The sequence below is a fragment of the Armigeres subalbatus genome, chromosome 2 (assembly GCF_024139115.2).
Source record: "Armigeres subalbatus isolate Guangzhou_Male chromosome 2, GZ_Asu_2, whole genome shotgun sequence".
Taxonomy (NCBI): Eukaryota; Metazoa; Arthropoda; class Insecta; order Diptera; family Culicidae; genus Armigeres; species Armigeres subalbatus.
In genome coordinates, this window is record NC_085140.1 from 324045531 (window position 1) to 324055338 (window position 9808).

At 40.9% G+C, this 9808-nt stretch overlaps 1 long non-coding RNA gene across 1 annotated transcript; it reads right to left on the reverse strand.

The window, feature by feature from the left end:
* Positions 1-732: 732 nt before the first annotated feature.
* On the reverse strand, positions 733-1859 carry LOC134216851 (uncharacterized). Its single transcript, XR_009980850.1, has 3 exons — positions 1761-1859; positions 1191-1303; positions 733-1116 (listed from the first exon to the last, which is right to left on the reverse strand). It is a non-coding gene; the product is annotated as an uncharacterized LOC134216851 (long non-coding RNA).
* Positions 1860-9808: the final 7949 nt, after the last annotated feature.

The following is a 9808-nucleotide window of genomic DNA, read 5'->3' on the forward strand; positions in this document are numbered from 1 at the left end:
CATTTCCTTAATTTGTTCAATTGTTCATTTTTCGCGAGAATAATCGATCAGTCGCTCAAAGTGAGCGATTGTTCATTTGAATACCGGATTAGGGGTTTGCGTTATCATTTCTTCAACGTAAGGAGAGTAAAAAAGAAACGGGTTTAAAATTGACAATAAAGTAATATTTACGGCTGTTCAACCACATTGATAGTAATCGGAAAGCTAATTTCAATCGTTGTCGTTGCATTGTTGTGTCTTCTCACTGTAGTCGCGAATTTCGTTGATTTAGTAGATGAAATACGTTTTATATTTGTTTTGTGGGACACATGTGGTGTAGTTTACTATTCATTCATAACTGGTTTATTGTCATTGATGCATGTATAATAGGGTGATTCAAATACAACATTCCCCTTTTTAGAAAAGCAACAAATTTACGTACTTACTAATGTTAGGGCAAGTAAAAAAAATACATCAAATAATCTTAAAACCGCTTCGGCTTAACTACCTCTCGCCTTGGTCGAGTAGCTATGATTGAAGCTAAATACAAAGAATATGTACTACAAAGCATGTGGAGTCCCGGATAAAAAATATCATTAAAATATCATAAATTTTATTGTTACAACACCATTTAAAACATAATTTTTACCATTGAATATAATGGAATTTTGACAATAAAATCACATGAGAAATAATGGTTTTCCACGATAAAATGAATGGTAAATGGGACTTTTACAATTAAAAAGGGGGGGTTGTTATGTATCTTTACAATAAAAAAATCGAAAATTTTCCATACAAAATTCGGAGCAAAACAATTGATTTTACGGTTCTTCAATGGGATGATTTCGAGCGACAAAACAATAGAAAACATTGTGTTTTAAATGTTTTCAATTACTGTTTCTATTGTTTTACAATAGGAATACAACAGGATTTAGAATACATTATACTCCAATATTACAATAAAAATACAATACAATTAATTGTTTTACATATCATTTTATTTTCCTCCGGATGTTTAACATATCTTTAGACGAATCCAGCGCACTACTTCCAAAGTTAAGTGGGTTGCCTGTATCTGGAGAAAAATCCAACATCGGTTTAAAAACTGTACTAACTTTGTTCCGAATAGATATAAACCTGTGAAAATGTAAATTATAGAAGAATGTCAGTTTTATTAGAAAAAATACGTCGAGAAGAAAATAAAAAATTACCTGCATCAGTTCTTATTATATCCCGTTGGTGAGATTGGCCAATGGTAGCCACTGAACGATCTTCATTCAGTGACAAGCAAGCAGCAGTATTTTATTTATCATAAGCTTCATTTCTGTAAAGGAACAAGGATACATGTTTCCAGGCATGTCATCAGGTACTATGATGATAAAATTTTAATTTATTTTTTGTTCGGGATGAACCACTGCGTTCATTATGTACATTGAACTTTTGCAGTATAAGGCTATCTGACGTTTAATCATCTTTCTCTTGCACGCGCACAGAAAGGATAGGATTTGTTTTCATACGGAAACGCTTCCGAAGCGTTTCCGTATGAAAACAAACCCTATCCCGCCTGTGCGCGTGCAAGAGAAAGATGATAAACGTCAGATAGCCTTATAAGATTACGATTACCGGTGGTGAGTATAAGCCGTTTGTCAGCGCAGTATCATTACTTGAATGGTGAATGGTAAATGGAGTGACTAATCTAAAATGACAGTACAGTGAGAGTGATCAAAATACTCGCGCCCAGTAATGATGCTCTAACGCGCTTCAACACTTTAGATACTCACCACGGTACAGCCATAGTGATCTACCGCTTTCCCAGCAGCAGAAACTGCAATGAAAAAAACACTTTCTGCACCATACAGTTTCATTATTTTCATCTCTTCACTAATTATAAACAAAACTGTACACGGTCAAATGAATCCAGCCATTCTCCGAGTAAATTATAAGCAAAAGTTTTTGTTCCCTTTCATTTTTTTGAAATCAAATTTTTATTGCAAAACATTTTGAGACCTGCAATATGAAAATATATACTTGAGAACCGGTATAACATTTTTATTCATTTAATAAACAAAGCTATTGTAATGTTATTGTTTTCAATTGTTATTTCATCAATATAATAAATCCATGAAATATTTCAAAATTATATTAATTCAATAACATTAGACGGATTTCCAGATCATCCAAACCGATTACTTTTAAAAATTGTTTAGTTTTTGGATGAGCAATACTAAACATAAGCGAACAATAAAAATATAATAGAATATATCGGAAACATTTAAATATATTGTGATTTTAATGTACGTACAATAAAGATCTTTTACAACCGTGAACATTTTACAATAAGCATACAATAGTTTGTATTGTTTGCCACACAATCTATTGTATTTCAATGGGTTATGTCATACAAGTTACTGTGAATTTTTATCCGGGGTGTATTTAAGTGATGCACGTGCATCATAATTGACATTTTTGCGACATTATTCATAACTCGGAGATTGTAGTTCAAACAAAATTGAAACAAACCCAAGAATGGTAATCAAACGATAAAGAAACTAATTAGCCAATTTCATAATACCTACAAATTTAATTACTATGTCTGAAACTTGATTATGCATATGTACAACATGTGATAGATTTAGTTCGGAAAAGGTATTGGAGGGTAACCGCCCCTTCGGTGGGGTTTGATCCCACGACCCCAGTTCGCATGACAAGTGCTTTCCCTACTAAGCTACGAAGGACCTCCGTCGTCCACCGCAGCTTAGCGGGTACTGATGAAACCAAATTCCCAGCACCAGGTACCAGCCGATCTCTCGCAATACATTTTCAGAACTAACTCTCTCAAATGTATTTTTGTACGCAATGTCAACCAAGTAGGATGAGTATTTAATATTGTCCGGCTCCTACACACTTGCTTCATCAGCAACGGCGCTCAATGAAGTAGGGTTGTGTGAGGTTGTGCCAGTTTGGTCGTCAGATCCCAACACGACCACACAAGCGAAGAGAGATCGCCACTCGAGATCAGTACATTCAAAGTTAATTGCCTATATGCCGGGTATTAAGCCACCCGGAGTGGAAATTAATTACTATGTCTAAAACTTGATTATGCATATGTACAACATGTGATAGATTTAGTTCGGAAAAGGTATTGGAGGGTAACCGCCCCTTCGGTGGGGTTTGATCCCATGCGAACTGGGGTCGTGGGACATAGTAATTAATTTCCACTCCGGGTGCCGTCGACTAACACCAATTGCAAGAGAGTTCGTGGGGCAGTACCAGGCGGGATTTATGGGTGAACGCTCTACCACAGACCAGGTGTTCGCCATACGTCAGGTATTGCAGAAATGCCGCGAATACAACGTGCCCACACATCATCTATTTATCGACTTCAAAGTATTCGTGTACTTGGGTTCACTGGCATTTCTTCAACCACCTCGATTTCGTCACCACCGATAGAAACTCGTGGTGGGTGGCTCACATTGACCTCTCTTGAGCCTCTTCCTATCATGTACTTCGTCTTCGACGTGTTGATGACTAGTCCAATCCGTTTAGCTTCGCTTTTCAGTCTGATGTAGGCTTCCTCCATCCTCTCAAAGTTACGTGCCATGATATCAATGTCGTCGGCGAAACCAAATAACTGGACGGACTTCGTGAAAATCGTACCACTCGTGTCAATCCATGCCCTTCGTATTACTCCCTCCAAAGCGATGTTGAATAGCAGACACGAAAGACCATCACCTTGCCGTAACCCTCTGCGGGTTTCGAAGGGACTCGAGAATGCCCCTGAAACTCGAACTACGCACATCACCCGATCCATCGTCGCCTTGATCAACCGTATCAGTTTATCCGGAAATCCGTTTTCGTGCATTAGCTGCCATAGCTGGTCCCGATCGATTGTATCATATGCGGCTTTGAAGTCGATAAATAGATGATGTGTGGGCACGTTGTATTCGCGGCATTTCTGCAATACCTGACGTATGGCGAACACCTGGTCTGTGGTAGAGCGTTCACCCATAAATCCCGCCTGGTACTGCCCCACGAACTCTCTTGCAATTGGTGTTAGTCGACGGCATAAAATTTGGGAGAGTACCTTGTAGGCGGCGTTCAGCAATGTGATTGCGCGGTAGTTGCTACAATCCAGCTTATCGCCCTTTTTGTAGATGGGACACACGACACCTTCCATCCACTCCTGCGGCAGAACCTCATCCTCCCAAACCTTGGTAATCACCCAATGCAGCGCTCTAGCCGGTGCTTCACCACCGTGTTTAAACAGCTCTCCTGGTAGTTGGTCAACTCAGGGGCTTTGTTGTTTTCAGCCGGCCGATCTCCTCCTGGATTTCCTGGAGATTCGGAGCCGGAAGTCGCATGTCCTGCGCGCTTGCTCCTAGGTTCATTACCATACCGCCACCGTTGTCTGCCATATCGCCATTCAGGTGCTCTTCGTAGTGCTGCCGCCACCTTTGGATCACCTCACGCTCGTTCGTAAGAAGGTTCCCGTTTATGTCCTTACACATATCGGGCTGTGGCACGTGGCCCTTACGTGAACGGTTCAGCTTCTCATAGAACTTTCGTGCGTTATAAGCGCAGTACAGTTCCTCCGTCTCTTCACGGTCTCGATCTTCCTGCTGGCGCTTTTTCCTCCGGAAAATCGAGTTATGTCTGTTCCGCGCCCGTTTGTATTGTGCCTCGTTCGCCTTCGTGCGGTGTTGCAGCAATCTCGCCCATGCTGCATTCTTCTCCTCAACTAACTGCTCACATTCGCCGTCATACCAGTCGTTTCTCCGATCCGGAGCCACCGTGCCTAGTGCAGCGGTTGCGGTGCTTCCAATGGCGGATCGAATATCTCTCCAGCCATCTTCAAGAGATGCTGCGCCTAGCTGCTCTTCCGTTGGGAGTGCCACTTCCAGCTGCTGCGCGTAGTCTTGGGCTAGTCTACCGTCTTGTAGCCGCCCAATGTTAAGCCGCGGCGGACGACTCCGACGCGTGTTGATCACCGTCGAGAGTTTTGAGCGCAGACATACTGCGACGAGGTAGTGGTCGGATTCAATATTCGCACTGCGGTAAGTGCGTACGTTCGTGATGTCGGAGAAGAATTTACCGTCGATTAGAACGTGGTCGATTTGGTTTTCCGTTACTTGATTAGGTGATTTCCATGTGGCCTTGTGGATATTCTTACGGGGGAAGAAAGTGCTTCGGACTACCATTCCGCGGGAGGCTGCAAAGTTTATGCATCGTTGGCCGTTGTTGTTCGATACGGTATGCAGACTATCCGGTCCGATGACCGGTCTATACATTTCCTCCCTTCCTACCTGAGCGTTCATGTCACCGATGACGATTTTGACGTCCCGCAGTGGGCATCCATCGTATGTCTGCTCCAGCTGCGCATAGAACGCTTCTTTCTCGTCGTCGGATCTCCCTTCGTGTGGGCAGTGCACGTTGATGATGCTATAGTTGAAGAAATGGCCTTTTATCCTCAGCTTGCACATCCTTGCGTTGATTGGCTGCCACCCAATCACGCGTTGGCGCATCTTTCCCAGCACTATGAAGCCGGTTCCCAGCTCGTTGGTGGTGCCACAGCTTTGGTAGAAGGTAGCCGCTCGATGCCCGCTTTTCCACACTTTCTGTCCTGTCCAGCAGATTTCCTGCAGCGCTACGACATCGAAGTTGCGGGGATGTAATTCATCGTGGATTATCCTATCGCAACCTGCGAAGCCTAGCGACTTGCAGTTCCATGTTCCAAGCTTCCAATCGTGATCCTTTATTCGTCGCCTAGGTCGTTGCCGATTGTATCGAGTCGTATTATCTTCTATGTCGTTCGTAATAGTTGTTTTTAAAGGCGGCTTATTGGGCCTGCGCAAACCTCCTGTCTCGTCGGAGGGCCGTCGTGTCAGGGCTGTTTAGCGTCCCACCTAACACCAGGACTTGGGCCGATAACGATACCAGCAGAGAAATTCGGAGGCGCATAGTGGCTGGAAATAGTACGTACTTTGGACTCCGCAAGACGCTCCGATCGCCGCCGTACCAAACTGACTATCTACAAAACGCTCATAAGACCGGTAGTTCTCTACGGACACGAGACCTGGACGATGCTCATGGAGGACCAACGCGCACTGGGAGTTTTTGAAAGGAAAGTGTTGCGTACCATCTATGGTGGGGTGCTGATGGCGGACGGTACGTGGAGGAGGCGAATGAACTACGAGTTGCATCCAAGGATGGTAAAAATCGCCTCACCCTACATTCAATCAGCACTCACCCATGAACATATTCCCGCTAAGAAACACACCATTTGTGTCGCTCTATACCAAGAGTCACACGTTCACGCGAATGAAGGAGATAAAACAAACAGATGAACTTTTGTCTACGTTTAATTTTTGATTGTGTTTATCCACCGATTCTCTCATGTATGGACTGGATCGTTACGCGATGCAAAGGGAAAGATTCGCAAGTGAATGCATTCTTTCGATCACCGTGATCCTTTCCGAAGCATTCACGGGATCGTTTACCGCAATTTTTGGTAGCATATCGAAGCCTTTGCTGGTAAGTCCACAATAAGCAACGGGTGGGTGACAGCAAATCCAACTGAATTTGTTAACTACTTCCGATGCGATGGAACTTTTTTTTAAAGCGCATCATTTCTAGGTTCAAGTTTTTCGCCTGCTTGACAAATTAATGACTAGGTATAGTAAATTTATTTGCGCAGTTTTTATTTTAAGGTTTGTTTTCAGCTTAAAAAATAATGCGTCAATTAGCAGGAAGTGCAGCATTAAAATTTTCATGGAGAGGCATTTAGTTCAGGACAACTTCCTGGATACTGGATAGAGCTAGGTGATAAAATGTCGTTTAGGTAAAATGCGCAACAATTTCGTATATAATAACTCAACATTTGTCCAAACAGCTTAAGCCATGGCTTCGAATATTTAGATGGTTACGTAATTGAAATCGATTGGCGATTACGCCAAAATATGCCGAGCGTCAGCTCTTTTGTGAATAATTTTGCATCAAATAGATGAATATGCGCTTGCAATCGGTTGTCAATCCATTATTGTTCACTTTTGGACTCTGCAAGGTGCTACAGGGAGCTTGAAGGGTCTGTTATTTTTGCCTTTCTCGTACAACAAAGTTGTTCCGAAAGGCTATCATTTCACTCCGAGAACGAACTTTTTATAGAAGGCTCGTAGACCCATAGTGTTATATACCAATCGACTCAGCTCATCGAACTGAGCACATGTCTGTCTGTCCGTGTGTATGTATGTGTGTATGTGTGTGTGTATGTGTGTGCACAAAAGCTAAGAAAAACATTAGACAACTTTTCATATAGTAATCCTTAACCGATTCTCTCGCAACAAGTTTCATTCGACAGGGGGCAAAGCTTAGTTGGTCACTATTTAATTTGATAGCGATTGACCGCTGCGTTTGAAAGTTATAAAGAAAATAGTACGTCGAACTATATTAGCATCATATAAGGTTGGTGTCTTGGCTAAATGCGAGAAAGGCAGTATCACTAATCGGTGAATTAAGTTGGGTTTTTTTTTCCAAAACTGCTGTTCGGCAATTAATTTTTTGCAATTCCTGATCATAATACCTGGTTTACAGTTGTCATTTTAGTGATAAAACGGCCTACTTTTCCATACCAACAGAATGGGTGCTTTAATGACCATTATGCAACTCAAATGGGTTGCATAATATTCATTATAGCACTCATTTGGGTGCTATAATGAAAAACCTACATTGGGACAGTAGTTACATGACTACATTTAGCTGAATTAGTTTGGGTGAGTGTTTAAATAGTGTACTCTAAGCGTCTCGTAATAAATGAAATGGTTTGTTGGACATAACATCACAATTTTCCAAAGGCAATTGCATCCATCGCTTCATAGCTTTTCAAGCTATGCAATTTGGCACGATAAGATGGAATCTTATTGTTCTCTGCCGCAACATAATTTATTGGCATGAATGATCATGTGGAGTAAATTCGATTGTACAATTTTGGTATAGATTTATCATATTAAAGCCCATTTTTCGTTATTGCAAAAAATAGCGTGTGCAACTCGTTGCGAAACTCGATTTTTTCAGCACTCGTAGTATTTATCCAACTCGGCAAGCCTCGTTGGATAAACGTACAACTCGTGCTGAAAAAATCATCTTTTTGCAACTAGTTGCACAAACTACTATTTCATGATTTTTCATCAAATAAGGCTGGAACAAATATGATTTCCTTTTTCTGTAATGTTGGTCTTTGCATATCGAAGGGGGTGGTAAATAAAAAATAAATGGGTAAATTGATAAAATCTCATCAGTTTTCTTAAAATTTTTTTGGGAAAGCTCAATATTTTATTTATTTTTTCAAACTTGAAAAACGATTGTATCATAAGATAACTTTGGGATAAGCGGCTTTTCAGTCTCACAAAAATCGAAACGACACGTTGGCTTAGTTTCCTATGTTTCGGCCCTTGGTCTTGGCCTTCCTCAGGGAATTAGACGGTGCATGTTTAAATCCTTAAACCCGGAAACTATTGAACCAATCGTCGTGAAAGTTGTATGCAGGGGTTTTTGGGGCCGGGGAAGGTTCTTAAGATGATTTGAAGCCCATCCCCGCTCTAGAAGGGGGGGGGGGGGCTCCCATACAATTGAAGCATACATTTATGCATGACTCGGGAACTAATCAGAGAATAAATCATTTTTTGGCGAAATGAAGTTCGTTGGGTCTGTTAGTCTTATATCATCTTATTTAGAGTTCTGAAGTATCCATCAACTCGAGTTGAAATCGATCTTGAGTGCGACGCTGCAATCAAACAAACGATTGACACTTAGATAAAATAAAATCACGAGTTAGATCGGGCAGATTCGTCTAGTAATAAAATAAAACCACAAATGATGACAGAAGATGCAGAAGAAGAAAGTTATATTTGATCCGGACTTAATTGGTTATCTATTTGAAATTGATCGCCAAGTATGTTCAACACCTCTGGAATATGTTCGTGATTTTGAAAAGATATTTTAGTTACTAGATAAATATTGTCGCTTCGGTTCCCTTTGTTCTGCTGCCCGAAACATGTGTGGTACATACCTGTCAAATCGTATGGATTTTCCTTCTTTGACATTTAGCTCCCCTACCCTCGCCAGCAAAAGATGTTCCGGACAGCGACGACAGCGACAATCTTTATCTAGTAACTAAAATATCTTTTTGATTTTGTGATCATTTTCCAAGGCTCTCATAGATGTGGAAAATTTATCCGCAGTACATATAGCACGTGCTATCAGAGCATTCATCGCCACAATCCCCCACGTGGCGGCCCGATTTTCAAAAATATTTTTTTAGACGCCTATTTTGCGCTCATTTTTTGTTGCGATTATAAATAAGCGGAGGAGTAGATTTTTTATGAGCGGTACAATATGAGGTTCCCTCGAGCAACCCGTAGTGTAAATTTCCGTCTCAACATCAAAATATGTCATGACTTTTGATCATGGTTGCATTCAAAATTAATGTCCGACCACATTGATCACTTCTGGAACAAGGGAACATATTTATTTTTGCATCAAAATATACTGTCCGGTATTCTTATTGATTAATCATAAAACAGATTATCCCGCATTTAAAATTAATAACCACCAGGTGCACTAGGGTAAATATGGTACAATTAAACATTTAAAGTAATTAACTGTTTTCCAATTTTTTTTTCATAAATTTACCACTTTTGAGAAGCTGGAACATTTGGATTGTACAATATATTTTATGTACACATACACTCAACCTCATAATTTCATTTGCAGTAACATAATCCCATGTAAGCCATTTGCAGTACCATAACATACATAAATTACGTCACATTTGTAT